This window comes from Helianthus annuus, chromosome 7 (genome assembly GCF_002127325.2).
Source record: "Helianthus annuus cultivar XRQ/B chromosome 7, HanXRQr2.0-SUNRISE, whole genome shotgun sequence".
NCBI classification, from domain to species: Eukaryota; Viridiplantae; Streptophyta; class Magnoliopsida; order Asterales; family Asteraceae; genus Helianthus; species Helianthus annuus.
In genome coordinates this window covers 35,028,531-35,046,090 of record NC_035439.2, presented here as the reverse complement: position 1 = coordinate 35,046,090, position 17,560 = coordinate 35,028,531, and the positions used below count along the sequence as shown (strand labels likewise).

General features: G+C 38.8%; 2 long non-coding RNA genes across 2 annotated transcripts; both read right to left on the bottom strand.

Moving 5' to 3' along the window:
* Nucleotides 1–905: 905 nt before the first annotated feature.
* On the bottom strand, nucleotides 906–3,955 carry LOC118480139. The gene is made up of 3 exons (XR_004861775.1): nucleotides 3,226–3,955; nucleotides 2,011–2,098; nucleotides 906–1,139 (listed from the first exon to the last, which is right to left on the bottom strand). It is a non-coding gene; the product is annotated as an uncharacterized LOC118480139 (long non-coding RNA).
* A 3,343-nt stretch (nucleotides 3,956–7,298) lies between these two features.
* On the bottom strand, nucleotides 7,299–10,405 carry LOC118480144. Its single transcript, XR_004861785.1, has 3 exons — nucleotides 9,565–10,405; nucleotides 8,327–8,414; nucleotides 7,299–7,455 (listed from the first exon to the last, which is right to left on the bottom strand). It is a non-coding gene; the product is annotated as an uncharacterized LOC118480144 (long non-coding RNA).
* Nucleotides 10,406–17,560: the final 7,155 nt, after the last annotated feature.

The following is a 17,560-nucleotide window of genomic DNA, read 5'->3' as shown; positions in this document are numbered from 1 at the left end:
TTTTATCTTATTCGTTTAAACATTTCATCTTTTGAAATATCCAGATTCGCCTCCTTGAAACTCTCAAATTCGAAAACAATAAATTTATTCGGTCATCATTGAATTCTTTCAATCATTACAAACACTTTGTAGCGTCCGAATAGATTTGTAGCCTGTGCTAAACCCTATTCATACGCCATTCGTTTGATTTGTCATATTCTTGGTACAATTATGTACTCAGATTACAATACACTAAATTCTATTGTCCAGTACCATTTAAGTAAACGATATTGACTTTCGGATAATCATTGACAAATCATTTTCCATACTTCCATTCACAAATAGATATTTATCAATTCAGAATCTCCCCTAATTGATCAAAGTAAGTTCATTTCGGATATTGAATCCAATTGTTTCTATAAATCATTTCTATTTTTAAAATTCATACCCCTCAAAATATCTTTTGATTCCATTCCACGCTACATTATTCCTCCTACTTAAAAGAAGAAACATAACTCCAAGAAAATATCATAGTTCAAATCTCGAGGACGAGATTTTTATTAAGGTGGGGAGGATGTAACAACCCTCACTAAAATTGATATTTAGTATGATAATTATGCAATAAGGAAACCCTAATTAAGTTTAGTATGATTAATTAATCAGTTAATCAATATTAATTAAGCTAACAAGATTAATTAAGCTAAGTAAGGTTTATTAAAAATAGATATATATGGGGTCGTATAAGAACGTTTAATAATTAAATATATTATTTTATTTCCCTTACTCCGTTTTTAATGAAACTTAGGTTAAAACGTAGATAAAAATATGCTCATTCTAAAGACATATTCGTCGTTTTATAAAACGTTATATTTTAAAAGTTATGCAAGAAAAACGAGTGAAGCAGCTGAATTAATATATATAAGCAAGCTAGCTAGCACGTCAAGCAGGTAGGCAGGCACGTCACTATCCCACATCGACAGAATTAGGTTGAGGTGCTTGCTGTCACACCCCGAAATATCAGAGCTGGCGTGACTGGACCGGTATCTTCATTGCACAGCGGAAGGGTTTGAGCTAAGACTTCTTGAAAATGAACGCCGCTAAGTACTCGAATTCCCATGGGTTCTCCTATTCCAACCGTTCCATAGTTTTGAAAATGCAACCTGAGAAAGAACATGCGAAAAATCAACATAAAGTTGAGCGAGTTCATAGTTTGTTTTGAAAAGATTTAAAATAAATCTTTTTGATAACCGGTTTTAAAGTTGTTGAGAAAATATAGTAAAATTATTTTCTTGGCATGATATATGAAAAACTGTGAGGCTAGCCCACAATAGTCTTTGTGCATTGCACGAGAGAGAATGGGTCAAGCCCAAACGAACCTTTGTAAGCAGGATCAGCGCTTCCTCTTACTTAGGTATAACTTGAAAAACGTTACCGAAGTTTGTAATTCATGTATTTGTGAGCTTCCATCAAATGAATCTTATGAATACATGAAAGTTTTAGTGTTGTAAATGGGTATGTAAAGCGTCTATGAACAGGTTGATCGTTAATGTTTCGCGAGGACATTAACGTATGCGGCGACATAGGAATTACTCAACCTGTGTAGACGGTTTTAGTGTCGAATCACCTCGACTGTGTCGAATCACCTCGACTGTGTGAATCACTTCAACTGTGTCAAATAACCTCGACTGTGTGAATCACCTAGACTGTGTCGAATAACCTCGACTGTGTCGAATCCCCTCGACTGTATCGAATCACCTCGATAATGTCGAATCACCTCGACTGTGTCGCCCGTACCCATTAGAAAATCATGCACGTTTCGTAAATATGCGCGTGTTTTGTAAAACCGGTATGTTTGATCGAAATTATTCGTAAACCATTTAAGTTCCTTGAAATTCATTCGCAACACGGTTTTGAAATATGAGTTTTCGTTCATCGAAAAGTTGTTTATTTTTGCAAAACTTGCATGTCTTTCCACCCCCGAAAACATTTATAAAAATGTAAAACAGTAAAAAGTGGGGGTTATGAACTCACCTTGTTATTCCTGTGCAAAGCTAGCCTAGCGTGATTCCGTAGTGCCGTTCCTAGAACGTGAAGTAGCTAGCGTGCAACTATGACGTTCCTACGAAGGAATACTTATAAGTTTTCGAATTAAGTCGACGTAGTTAAACTACGTGCCCGAGCTCTACCGGGTCGTTAATAAAACGACACTACGAAGGTGTTCTCATTATGGTTCAAAATAACCAACTATGATTATTTGATCTCCTTTATATTCGGGATAAAACTAAGTCTTGAAAACGACTTACTTTTCGAATGGTTTAGACTATATATATATAGACATATATAAATATAAATATACTTATATGAGGTCGTGTTAGTCGTCGCGACTAGAAGGCGTAGACGAAATAGTAATATGACTCTTCGTAGTTTTCGTAAGTCGTAAATATATATATATATATATTCATGAAGTCTTGACGTTTGAAATGAATATAACCAGTATACTATTGTTATAAAACATTCAAAAGTATTCACGTCGTCGACATTTGAAATAACTATAAACTGCTATATCTGTTTTATAAAAGCGTGCGAAGTCGACGCGTGAAATAGATCCTCGGATTCGCGATGAATATAAATAATAATATTTATTTTACAAAAGTATTCGAGGATATTTCGAATTGTTGGCGTTTTAAAATGAATGTAAATAATTATATATACAAAAAAAAAAACTTACGGACTACGCCATTTGTAATAAATAAAAACGGTTATATTTGTTTGATATAAGTATACGAGTGTGCGACGATTGAAATAGAAATAAACAATTATATTTGTTTTGTAAAAGGACCGAATTTCGTTAGTTAGTATCTCGTTTTATAACTCGTGAAATGTCGCCAAAATAATTATATAGATTTATCTTTATTTTATAAGAAGCATTCGAAATTCGATAAGTGTCGTTTTAAGATCATAAATTATGTGTCGTGTTTTGGGATTTTTTTTTTTTTTTTTTTTTGAAAAACGGACAGAGTTTCCTCTGTTTTTGGAATAACCTCGACAACTCAAGTTGTCGTTATTTGTCAAAATTCAACCATTACTCAACAAACATATATAGGTAATTTTTGTCAAGCGCCAAAACATAAAAAGAATAATTAATGTATAAACGTTATTTAATCGGATCGAGCTCGGTTCACGTAAACCGACTAAAATATATACCAACGTATGTATAAGAAAGTTCAACGCGTTGTTAAACTTTACCGGGTCTTGCGTTGACTGAGTTTGACCCGACAGTTGACCATCTTTGGCCAGTTTGACCAACGTTGACTTGTTGACCGAAACCCGCACTTGAATCTGACCGAGTTGCACCATACCCGAACCCGAACCAAAATCTGAACCGAACAATACCGTTGACTGTTGTTGACCGGGCGTTGACTGCCGTTGACTGAGTTGACTCGAAACCAAACTCTATGATGTAAACCCAGAACCGAACATAACTCGAACTTGAATCGAATCAAAACAAGACAAAAAAAATAGTAACCATCTCCCTCGTCGACACCGGTTGGAGACCTCTGACGTCCCTCGAACCAACACAGCCGCCGCATAGCACCGCAAAAATAAGAAAAGAAACGTGAGGGAGAATTTTTAAGAAACAAGTTTTCAAAATCTGCAAATCGAACGAAAAGACGGGTGTTCTTACCGGAAACTTGTCGGTCAGTGACAAGGACCGCCGCCGTGAGCGGCGTTTATCGCCGGTGACGTCGGCTCCCCGTTTTCCAGCTCAATCTCTCTCGATCTCTGTCCCTCTGTGCTTGAACCAAAAAATCCGACGACACCCCACTCGCCACCACTGCCACTGTTGCTACAGAACCACCTCCGCCGCCGTGGACGACGGTGTTGTCGGTCGCTCCTTCTCTTTCTGCTCTCTCTCGCTTGAACCGACGCTCACCACCACCCGATGGTGGTGGTCGTTGCTCAACCTGCCGAAGGGGGGGGGTGGCCGATGTTGGGCCTGTGATTTGAAGGAAATAAGATGAAAAAGGAGAACAGGCTCCATGTTTTCTTGTGTGTGTGGTTCTTGAGTTGCAAACAAGAATGATGAGAGGGACAAGATAGCGGCTGGCAACAAAATGAGGGGCTTCTAGGGTTTGAAAGCTTTTTATAGTTAGGTTTAGGTTAGTGGGCTTTTGGGCTTGGGCCCGAGGCCCACAAGCCCAATCTCGCGTGTTTTAAGTGGCCCATAATTTCTACAAGACCCGTTTTCGAATCCCGAATGTCGTAAAAATGTCGTAAATTATTGTTTTAAAATAAGAAGACGCAAAACAGTGTCGGTTGTCGCATTTGACGCTCTCGTTCGTCGCTTACGCTAAAAGTCGCGTAAAATTGTGTCGTTGCCGTTTTAATCCGTTTTCCAATCCGGTTTCGACTACGGATATTAAAATTTAATTACGAAGCTAAAATATATCGTAAAAATTTAATATTTGTCGGCGTTGTCAGTACTTTGTACGGTGTCAGTTCGTTGTCGCTTAATATCCAGCAGATTTCCCTTAATTCACCATACGCGTTCTGAAACGTCCGATAAGCGTTCCTAGGCATAACAAGGGCCTAATTAAGTTAATACGTGCCTTAAACACTATTTATTATCACCTTAAACACTTGTTAATTGCGTAATTAAAAGGCGTTAATTACCGGTTGTCACATTCTCCCCCTGTTACAGAAATTTCGTCCTCGAAATTTAGTCTATGTTGTCTCCTCAGAGTTGTGTCGTTCGCAGGTAAGTCCGAACAATGCCAAGGTGAATAAACGCGTAATCAAAGTAAGACTTATTCAAATTATTTGAATGTAAAGACATTTTGCATAAATGAGAACCTAATGGTTCAACTGAGTTTTTTCTAGGAACCTATGTCAAGTGAACGAAGCGTAGCGATACTATCACCAATGTGACCAAGTTGATAGAGTTCAACAAAAGAGGAAATTCAACCAATGGAATTCCAAATGAACGTTCACAAACTACAAATCAATTTTTGAAACAATAGAATTCACTAGCAACAGAAACTGGTGTTGGTTGTTGTATGATTGAAACTCGAGTTTAACAAGTTCAAATAAATAGAGTCATAAAAATGATTTATCAACAATCGAACCGTTAAATGAAAAAATTAAGGTGTTGGCAGTACCGAGTTGCAAGGATACACCGAAACGAAATACAACCGAACCTCGTGTATCATTGTCTTAATACATAATTGCATTAAGACTATTCAAACGATGAGTCAAACGAAAAAAAAACATAAATAGTTTCCAATGAAACGGTTGACCGTGATTAGCACAAGCTACAAGTTTATACCGACACCACAGGGTGTCGTAGTGAGTGAAATAATTCAATAATAATGGTGATCAAGAAAGTATCACCGTGTTTTGCATGAAGCGCTCGATCATGATTAGCCCAAGCTACGAGTTTATACCGACACCACAAGGTGTCGTAGTGAATGAAATAATTCAACAATAACGGTGACCGAACAAGCATCACCATGTTTGAAATCTGATGAAAGGTTCAATGAAGTAGATCTGAATATTCGGCTCAAACAAATCTAATAGGATTTTCGATTGAAAATGAAACAAATAAATAATGTTTTTGAGCGAAGATGAAAAGTAATGAATACCACAAAAAGTTCGCTCGATGGTGAAAGAACTGCTAAGAGGTACACCAGAATATTCAACACGAACTTGTGTACCATTATCCTAACACACAATTGCATTAAGACTGATTTAATACAACAAATCGAACAAGCGGATTTAATATCAATAAACAAATAAATAATTAAATTCATACATGAGGTGAGCAACAAGATTAGCGCAAGCTTCAAACTTGTGAAAAACGCCACCACAAGGTGATCGTGATCAGAGAAACGATTCAATAAAGTCAAAGACCAAACAAGCATGTTACAGTTCAAAACAAATGAAGTACTTGTTGGGATTAAGTTGAATATGATGGCCTCAATCCATCATATGAACCTTGAATTGAAGGTATATTACGAGCAAGTTCAAACAATTGAACTTGGTTTAAACACAGTCCAACAATGGATGCATGTATCAACCAGAAGATTTCGACATGGTTACAACGAAAACCATGTATGTGGCTTGAAAAGAAAAGAGTTTCAACGAGTTTCGTTGACTCGATATCAAAGAGTCAACATTATGCAATAATGTAGTTTATCCAAATTACAATGCAATAATCGACATAGCGAAACAATATTGAACGTTGATAAAGCAACAATTTCAAGTGAAGCCACATGCGTAACGAACAACGCATGTGTAACATATGAATTTGTCAAGAATGAAGCAATTAAGTGTTCGTTATTATGAAATAAAATCTTCGTGATGCAATGGCCATTAGGGGGAGTAGAAATGCAAAATCTACTCAGTATATGCAAGAAGTCGAAATTTCAACAAAAGAAATTTAAGGACTTTACCTGGAATTTCGCGTGATAACCCTCTGTTAGTTGACATTACCATGGAATGTCGAACATAGTGTAATCGCCATAAATGAAATAGGGGGAATGTGGAGACATGTGACTTCTTTTGCAGCGTCAATAGTTGTGAGTCTCTTTAGACTAAGCATCGATTGTTGTGAAATCTTGTTTTAACGTACCTCAGCGTGACTCGTGTCATTTGCAGGATCACGTGGCAAAGTACTGCATTTCGGTTGTTGTTCTCTCGCTATCGAGATTAGCATTGTTGTTGTCGTGATCGTTTGTGTTTTCCCAAGGCCTTGCCTCGAAAGTCGTGTGTGATGTACTTCGACGTCCGCTGACGTATAGTTTAAGTTTCACGTATATTCGCGCACTTGCGTTTCGTTCCGCGTAGAATGTGATGTGCTCTGACATCCGTTGACGTATAGTTTGAGTTTCATGTATCATTGTGCACTAGCGTTTCGTTCCACGTAAGTTACCTGCTCGGGTAAGTGAAATAGCATAGAAGACATAACATAATGGTGTTTGCTCGAGTTGTTAGTCACGGTTTCTAAGTGAGGACTTTTAATGAGTTTCGAAATAGGTTCCCAAAGGTCCTAAATGCATGTTATTCAAAACTCTCAAAGTTTTGATTTTTGTGTGTAATTGTTTCGTGTAACGTGTATCAACACAACACTTGTGTATGTTTAAAACCAAAATTGTTGACTCATTGTTTTCAGCAACGGTTGGAACCCATATTCGAGTCTTAAGCGTTCTGTATGTGTTCAAGTCTTGATATCTAAGTCCCCAGAGGATAGTGAGGTTAAAGCCTAGGTATCTCTACAGAAACCTAATTCGCTGAAACCTATAGCTCTGATACCAATCTGTCACACCCCGAAATATCAGAGCTGGCGTGACTGGACCGGTATCTTCATTGCACAGCGGAAGGGTTTGAGCTAAGACTTCTTGAAAATGAACGCCGCTAAGTACTCGAATTCCCATGGGTTCTCCTATTCCAACCGTTCCATAGTTTTGAAAATGCAACCTGAGAAAGAACATGCGAAAAATCAACATAAAGTTGAGCGAGTTCATAGTTTGTTTTGAAAAGATTTAAAATAAATCTTTTTGATAACCGGTTTTAAAGTTGTTGAGAAAATATAGTAAAATTATTTTCTTGGCATGATATATGAAAAACTGTGAGGCTAGCCCACAATAGTCTTTGTGCATTGCACGAGAGAGAATGGGTCAAGCCCAAACGAACCTTTGTAAGCAGGATCAGCGCTTCCTCTTACTTAGGTATAACTTGAAAAACGTTACCGAAGTTTGTAATTCATGTATTTGTGAGCTTCCATCAAATGAATCTTATGAATACATGAAAGTTTTAGTGTTGTAAATGGGTATGTAAAGCGTCTATGAACAGGTTGATCGTTAATGTTTCGCGAGGACATTAACGTATGCGGCGACATAGGAATTACTCAACCTGTGTAGACGGTTTTAGTGTCGAATCACCTCGACTGTGTCGAATCACCTCGACTGTGTGAATCACTTCAACTGTGTCAAATAACCTCGACTGTGTGAATCACCTAGACTGTGTCGAATAACCTCGACTGTGTCGAATCCCCTCGACTGTATCGAATCACCTCGATAATGTCGAATCACCTCGACTGTGTCGCCCGTACCCATTAGAAAATCATGCACGTTTCGTAAATATGCGCGTGTTTTGTAAAACCGGTATGTTTGATCGAAATTATTCATAAACCATTTAAGTTCCTTGAAATTCATTCGCAACACGGTTTTGAAATATGAGTTTTCGTTCATCGAAAAGTTGTTTATTTTTGCAAAACTTGCATGTCTTTCCACCCCCGAAAACATTTATAAAAATGTAAAACAGTAAAAAGTGGGGGTTATGAACTCACCTTGTTATTCCTGTGCAAAGCTAGCCTAGCGTGATTCCGTAGTGCCGTTCCTAGAACGTGAAGTAGCTAGCGTGCAACTATGACGTTCCTACGAAGGAATACTTATAAGTTTTCGAATTAAGTCGACGTAGTTAAACTACGTGCCCGAGCTCTACCGGGTCGTTAATAAAACGACACTACGAAGGTGTTCTCATTATGGTTCAAAATAACCAACTATGATTATTTGATCTCCTTTATATTCGGGATAAAACTAAGTCTTGAAAACGACTTACTTTTCGAATGGTTTAGACTATATATATATAGACATATATAAATATAAATATACTTATATGAGGTCGTGTTAGTCGTCGCGACTAGAAGGCGTAGACGAAATAGTAATATGACTCTTCGTAGTTTTCGTAAGTCGTAAATATATATATATATATATATATATATATATATATATATATATATTCATGAAGTCTTGACGTTTGAAATGAATATAACCAGTATACTATTGTTATAAAACATTCAAAAGTATTCACGTCGTCGACATTTGAAATAACTATAAACTGCTATATCTGTTTTATAAAAGCGTGCGAAGTCGACGCGTGAAATAGATCCTCGGATTCGCGATGAATATAAATAATAATATTTATTTTACAAAAGTATTCGAGGATATTTCGAATTGTTGGCGTTTTAAAATGAATGTAAATAATTATATATACAAAAAAAAAAAAACTTACGGACTACGCCATTTGTAATAAATAAAAACGGTTATATTTGTTTGATATAAGTATACGAGTGTGCGACGATTGAAATAGAAATAAACAATTATATTTGTTTTGTAAAAGGACCGAATTTCGTTAGTTAGTATCTCGTTTTATAACTCGTGAAATGTCGCCAAAATAATTATATAGATTTATCTTTATTTTATAAGAAGCATTCGAAATTCGATAAGTGTCGTTTTAAGATCATAAATTATGTGTCGTGTTTTGGGATTTTTTTTTTTTTTTTGAAAAACGGACAGAGTTTCCTCTGTTTTTGGAATAACCTCGACAACTCAAGTTGTCGTTATTTGTCAAAATTCAACCATTACTCAACAAACATATATAGGTAATTTTTGTCAAGCGCCAAAACATAAAAAGAATAATTAATGTATAAACGTTATTTAATCGGATCGAGCTCGGTTCACGTAAACCGACTAAAATATATACCAACGTATGTATAAGAAAGTTCAACGCGTTGTTAAACTTTACCGGGTCTTGCGTTGACTGAGTTTGACCCGACAGTTGACCATCTTTGGCCAGTTTGACCAACGTTGACTTGTTGACCGAAACCCGCACTTGAATCTGACCGAGTTGCACCATACCCGAACCCGAACCAAAATCTGAACCGAACAATACCGTTGACTGTTGTTGACCGGGCGTTGACTGCCGTTGACTGAGTTGACTCGAAACCAAACTCTATGATGTAAACCCAGAACCGAACATAACTCGAACTTGAATCGAATCAAAACAAGACAAAAAAAATAGTAACCATCTCCCTCGTCGACACCGGTTGGAGACCTCTGACGTCCCTCGAACCAACACAGCCGCCGCATAGCACCGCAAAAATAAGAAAAGAAACGTGAGGGAGAATTTTTAAGAAACAAGTTTTCAAAATCTGCAAATCGAACGAAAAGACGGGTGTTCTTACCGGAAACTTGTCGGTCAGTGACAAGGACCGCCGCCGTGAGCGGCGTTTATCGCCGGTGACGTCGGCTCCCCGTTTTCCAGCTCAATCTCTCTCGATCTCTGTCCCTCTGTGCTTGAACCAAAAAATCCGACGACACCCCACTCGCCACCACTGCCACTGTTGCTACAGAACCACCTCCGCCGCCGTGGACGACGGTGTTGTCGGTCGCTCCTTCTCTTTCTGCTCTCTCTCGCTTGAACCGACGCTCACCACCACCCGATGGTGGTGGTCGTTGCTCAACCTGCCGAAGGGGGGGGGGTGGCCGATGTTGGGTCTGTGATTTGAAGGAAATAAGATGAAGAAGGAGAACAGGCTCCATGTTTTCTTGTGTGTGTGGTTCTTGAGTTGCAAACAAGAATGATGAGAGGGACAAGATAGCGGCTGGCAACAAAATGAGGGGCTTCTAGGGTTTGAAAGCTTTTTATAGTTAGGTTTAGGTTAGTGGGCTTTTGGGCTTGGGCCCGAGGCCCACAAGCCCAATCTCGCGTGTTTTAAGTGGCCCATAATTTCTACAAGACCCGTTTTCGAATCCCGAATGTCGTAAAAATGTCGTAAATTATTGTTTTAAAATAAGAAGACGCAAAACAGTGTCGGTTGTCGCATTTGACGCTCTCGTTCGTCGCTTACGCTAAAAGTCGCGTAAAATTGTGTCGTTGCCGTTTTAATCCGTTTTCCAATCCGGTTTCGACTACGGATATTAAAATTTAATTACGAAGCTAAAATATATCGTAAAAATTTAATATTTGTCGGCGTTGTCAGTACTTTGTACGGTGTCAGTTCGTTGTCGCTTAATATCCAGCAGATTTCCCTTAATTCACCATACGCGTTCTGAAACGTCCGATAAGCGTTCCTAGGCATAACAAGGGCCTAATTAAGTTAATACGTGCCTTAAACACTATTTATTATCACCTTAAACACTTGTTAATTGCGTAATTAAAAGGCGTTAATTACCGGTTGTCACACTTGCTTGCTTGCTTGCTATAAATAGGAAGCTTAGGATTCATTTTTCTTTGCTCATTTCTCTTCTTCTCTCTATACGTTGGTGTTCTAACCAATAATCACCGATACGATATTCTGTTCGGTCGATTCAGGAACCAACTAACGGATGCCAAAGTATTATACTTTATGAATTTCGAGTACTACTTTGTGAGTTCGTTAAACGGATGCCAAAGTGCTATACTTTGTGAGTTCGTTAAACGGATGCCAAAGTACTGTCTGAATAAGACTACATTTTGTGAAGTTCGTTAAGGTTCGAATCTCGTGACTATCGTTGAGGTTTGATTTGGGTTTTTACACAAATACGTATTCCGTTCTGTTAAGCTATATGTTTAACTACCGAAAATACTCCCCACCACACACACGCGAATCACTAATTAGTATAGCAGGGTGCTGCTACGATACAGGGTATTAACTCGATCGCTATTACGATTCATTTTCCGACCGATCAATATATCCAATGGATGTTTAAGTGCCACCCACATTAGGGTTATACTTTGTCGTTCGTCGTTAAATCGATGGATGTTTAAGTATCGCACTTTGTCGTTCGTTGTGAGAATTTGATCTCGTGAGTTATCGTAATTGTTGTATTAAGTTACCTACCTAGTTCGTGTGCACTAGGTTACAAGGCTAAATCAATAGGCTAAGCTTTGCCTGTATAAATCTGCAATATATCAAGGCTTATCTGTAGACTAAACTTTGGCCGTATGAATCTGCATGTTTATAATGTGAGTCATTCTTCTTTTTAAATTGTTTTCTCACAGTTTGTGAGTAAGTATTACAATACCTCAAATTATTTTCAAGGTTATAATTACAGGGATTAAGTCTTTGTAATCACCAAATTACAGCTGGTATGTGGGGTATTGTGCACATTACTATTTTTATCACTCTAGGTGAGTGAGTATCACTCTATGTGAGTGAGTATTACTCTGTGTGAGTTAGCCGTCACTATTTGGGGCAACGGGACCCAATAGTGGTATGACCACAGTCACAGATCCGGTCGAGTGACAAATACCCATTCTTGATAATTGGTTGATGAAAACATTGTAATCGCTCTTAATACTGTGAATTATAACAAATCTGTTTTTATAAAACCTGAATGAACTCACTCAGTATTTCCCGCTGACAAAACCTTTTTAAAACGCGTTTCAGGTAATTACAGTATATTGGAGTAAGAATTGGATCCGGCACCGAAGGCATCAAGAAGTGGCTTATTTTATTAATTAAATCAAATTAAGAAATATTGTTTTTATTAAAAGCTACCTTTGAAACAATGGAATTTATTCCATCTATTTAAATAAAATCCGGTGTTTTCTAAACTCTGATATTTTCCTAACTCACGGTCCTGATGAAATTTCCGCTGCAATGTTTTTATAAATAAAAATAATCACCGGTACCACTGGACTGCTCACGGCACCCGATTCCGTCCAGGGTGGGTCGGGGGTCGTGACAGGCGTCCTTGGCAATTTCGTTATGAAGTCCATCGAAATCTGTTCCCATTTCCATTGGGGTATTTCAGGTTGTTGCAAGAGACCTGAAGGCTTCTGGTATTCGGCCTTTACCTTGGCGCAAGTTAAACATTTGCCAACATATATCGCAACATCGCCTTTCATCCTTGGCCACCAAAAAAAATCCTTTAGATCTTGGTACATTTTATCCGCTCCTGGGTGGATCGAGTACCGTGACTTGTGAGCTTCATCAAAAATAACATTTCTCAAACCACCAAACAAAGGAACCCAAATTCGTTTCATGAAGCACAACGTTCCTTCCTCGTTTGGTACCAACTGCTTCTCCATCCCACGGAGATATTCATTCTCAATATTTCTTTCCTTGAGAGCTTCTCTCTGCGCGACACGAATGCGCAACGAGAGGTCCGTTTGAACAATCATTTCCAAAGCCCTAACCCTTATGGGCTTGATCCTTTCCTTTCGACTTAGGGCATCGGCGACCACATTCGCCTTCCTCGGGTGATACTTGATCTCACAATCATAATCATTCAATAGCTCTACCGAACGTCTTTGCCTCATGTTAAGCTCTTTTTGATCGAAAATGTGCTGCAGGCTCTTGTGATCAGTAAAGATTGTACATCGCGTGCCATATAAGTAATGTCGCCAGATCTTCAATGCAAATACCACCGCGCCCAATTCCAAATCATGCGTGGTGTAATTTTTCTCGTGGACCTTTAACTGGCGAGAAGCATATACTATAACCTTCTGACGCTGCATTAGCACACATCCCAAACCTTGACGCGAAGCATTGCAATATACCACGAAGTCGTCAGTGCCTTCGGGTAGAGATAAGATTGGCGCGTCACAAAGCTTGTTTTTCAACAGCTGAAAGGCCTCTTCTTGCTTGTCTCCCCAATCAAACTTCTTGTCTTTCTGAGTGAGAGAGGTCAAAGGTTGAGCGATTTTCGAGAAATCCTCAATAAACTTGCGATAATATCCTGCCAAACCTAGAAACTGTCAAATATCGGTCGGCGTCTTCGCAGTCTCCCAGTTCTCGATAGCCTCGATCTTTGTGGGATCCACATGAATTCCATTTTTGTTAACTACATAACCAAGAAACTGGACTTCGCGTAACCAGAACTCGCACTTCGAGAACTTCGCATACAACTTCTCCTTTTTAAGCAGCTCTAGAATAGCCCTTAGGTGCTGTTCGTGCTCTTCTTTCGACTTCGAGTAGATCAAAATGTCATCAATGAACACAATCACAAACTTATCGAGGTACGGTTTACAAACTCTGTTCATTAAATCCATGAATATAGCTGGCGCGTTTGTCAGACCAAACGGCATAACCAGGAACTCGTAATGTCCATAGCGAGTCCTAAAAGCAGTCTTGGGAATACATTCCTCCTGTATCCTTAACTGGTGATAACCTGATCGTAGATCGATCTTTAAGTAAAAACTTGAACCTTGTAATTGATTGAACAGGTCATCGATCCTTGGCAAAGGATATCTGTTCTTGATTGTCAACTTATTCAGCTCCAGGTAGTCGATACACATGCGAAAACTACCATCCCTCTTTTTCACGAACAAAACTGGAGCTCCCCAAGGTGTTAGAACTTTTGAGATCGTTGATACTTGTGCTGGATTAGTTTAGTAGTAGTTTGTAGCAAATTAGAATGTACAAGGGCTTGTTTTGTAATTCTCTAATAGTAATGTTCCTGACCTAGTGTAGATAAGATTCCAGCAAATTTATAAATTTGCTGGCAGATCAGAAACACCCTATAAATAGTCCAAGCCTTGTAACCAATTCAAGCTTTTGGCTCTTGAATGAATATTGGTGTTGTTACTTTCTCTTGTTGATCTAGTGCTCAAATCTGATATCCAAGGTTGTTTATTGTTATATCTTATTGTTTGGATTCAATACAACACTTGTTGTATTCATTAATCCATTAGCTTCCCTTCATCTGTGATATTTCTTAACTTTTCATATCTCAAACACCTAATCAATAGGTGTTATGGGTTAAAACAACCAACCACTGTGATCCGGATACGTTTTGGGATCTACAATTTGGTATCAGAGCCTTTGTGATCTTGGTTGTTGTGTTCTTGTTGAGATTTTTCATTGTTTTGAAGGTTTTTCAAAGTTTCAAGGTTTTTCAAATTTTTGAGCTTAAAATGGATTGATTTGGTGTGTTTAATCGATAAGTTGTTGTAATACTTGATTAGGGAGTCATTTTGGACATTTTGATCCATCAAAACGTGGTTTTTGAGTTGTTTTTGAGTGATTAGAGGGTTTTTGTTCGTGTTAAACCCTCTGTCCAGCGAAGATATCTTGAAGCCAGCGAACAATATTTGAATATAGCGAATTTATTTTTTGAAGCCAGCGAACTCAGCGTTGAATATAGCGAACTAAATCAAATCGTTGAGGATTTCATCGCATAATCGCTAATTTCGCCGAACACCATTCGAGCGAAATTACTGATCATTAGCGATATAGTGTCCAGTGTCCCGTAAGCGAAGTTATCGAAGGCGACTTCGAGAACTGTGATACTGAACCACAGCATTCTTATCACGGTCATCGGTGAAATTAACCTAACATCTGTCTGTGTTGTGATTTGTCAGCGAAGTTACCTTGATCGCTCGTGCAGGACTGCTCAAAACTCCAGCGAAGGTCGAGGATCGGTCAGCGAAGGTCAAGGATCAGTCAGCGAAGGTGAACAAGTGTCTTCAATTACCAGCGAAATTAAGCGTCTAGCCGGTTAACCTGTGATCTGTCAGCGAATTTAAAGACTGATCAGCTCTAATTTGTCTAAAACAAGCAAAGATGTCGCTAAATCAACTAAGTCCAATTGCTCAAGCGGAACTTGAGACTGGAACTACCACTCGTCCACCAAAGTTGAAAGGGGCGGAAGACTTTAGCACTTGGAAAACTCGCATTCAATCGTTCTTCGAGTACACGGACTACAATTTGTGGCTCTCAGTTACCGCTGACCCCACATTCCAACGGTAGTTCGAGGAGATGCAGTAGTGGCTAACAATGACGCTACTACCTTCACTGATGAAGACAAGGCTCTCATTCAACGTGATCGTCGCGCACACGCTGCTCTAACCATGGCTCTATCAACCAACGACTGCAACATGTTTGAGGAGCACCGAACTGCAAATGCACTCTGGAATGCATTAATTGAGTACTATGAAGGAAATGAAGAACTGGTCGAAAGCAAGAGAGATATGGTGCAGAAACAATACGACATGTTTTGCGGAGTTCGTGGAGAAAGTCTCTCTGATCACATTAGTCGCTTTCTGAACATGATGACCAAAATGAAGAAGGCGGGAAATCCTATCACAAATCGTGCTGCAATAAAGAAGCTGCTTGATTCACTCCCCAAGGAATGGAGCCTACAATGCATGATGATCAAGAAGGATTTCCTCAACAATCCAAATCCTGTCACTCTGTCAGATCTGATCAACACCCTAAGAGCCTTTGAAATGGATGTCAACAAAAGAGAGATGAACACTGCTGGATATCAACCAAAGTCAACTCAAACCTCAGCTGGATTGAAGAATGTGGCATTTCTTGCTTCAGGGGGCATCACTCCACAAGCTTCTGACTTAATTTACGCGAACGCTTCCGCAAGTGCATCAAAAGCCCCACAACTTGTTGAGAAGACTATTACTGTGGATACTCAAGCGTTGAAAGTATCCACTGAAAATGTGGCACTCTTCAACACATTTCTGAGCAGCTACGAAGCCCTAATGTCTGGGGAACTGAAAAAGGAGATGTTCACTGCTGAAGACATGTATCAAGTTGATCCAGATGATATGGAAGAAATGGATCTGAAATGGCAAATGGCCATGATCACTTTGAGGTTAAAGAAATTTCAAGACAAGACAGGCAAGCGTTTGGGTCTTGGAAAAGCTGGCTTTGACAAATCTAAGCTGAGGTGCTACAACTGCAAGAATCTAGGACACTTTAAGCGCGATTGTCCTCTGTTGAAAGAAGGAAACAGTGAAACCACTCCTGCTGTAAAGCAAATCACAGTTGAAGAGAACAAAAACAATGCATCTCCCAGCACGCCAAAAGCTTTAGTCGTTGAAGACTATGATTGGAGTGAAGAAATCACTGAAGCAAAGGAGCAAGTTAACAAAGCCCTGATGGCCAAGATCTCAGGTGAATCATCTACAAGGTAAACAGTATTCCACTCAGTTTTAAAGAAAAACTATGCTCACCAGCATGCGTTGACGTCGTGGCACATTACAAATTCTTAAACCTAGAATTTGAAAGGCAAAAAGACAAAGCTTTAAAATTTAACAACGAGCTTAAACAGAACGAGGCTGCATATCAGAGAAAGTTGAACTCAACTTTAGCTGAAATGCAAACTCTTAAAGAATTTGTGTTTAGAAAAGATTTTATCATTAATGATCTTACAGAAAGGTTAGAAAAAGCTTTGAACGAAAAGAACAAACTTCAAATTATAATAGATAAATGGAATGTCAGTCAAAAGGCCTTTACTGACATTAAACATTTCCAACGACCAACGTTTGTGAAAGACGGGATTGGGTATAAGGATAGGCACGGAAATGAAAGAAAACTTTTCTTTCCACCACACAGCAAAAACTACGTGCCTATGCCGACTCCTCATCCCGAAAATGATCTCATTAATGAAAAGGCCTCTGTTGATCAAAATGAATTTTATAAAAATGAGACAATCGCTAACTGTTCTAAAAGCAATGCAGATCCCATTGAGTGTAAAGAAGATGTGTGCGATGAGGATGGAGACTGCGGCGGGTCAAAAATAGGAATCGGATATTCAGGCGACAGTTATTCCACCGTTAACTGGTTCGTCTGGAATTGTTCTAAGAAAAACAATGTTAAGGATGAATGTAATAATTTAAGTAGGATGGATGACTGTAATGGCCAAGTGCCTAAATTTAAATCCTTGGATGACTGTAAGGGCCATGTGCCTACATTTGAGACCCGTGATCATGAACATTATGTGTCTGAATGTCATGATTTGAATTATGCGTGTTGTGATGATAAAGTTGCTTGTGAATCTCCTGTATTTGTGCCAGA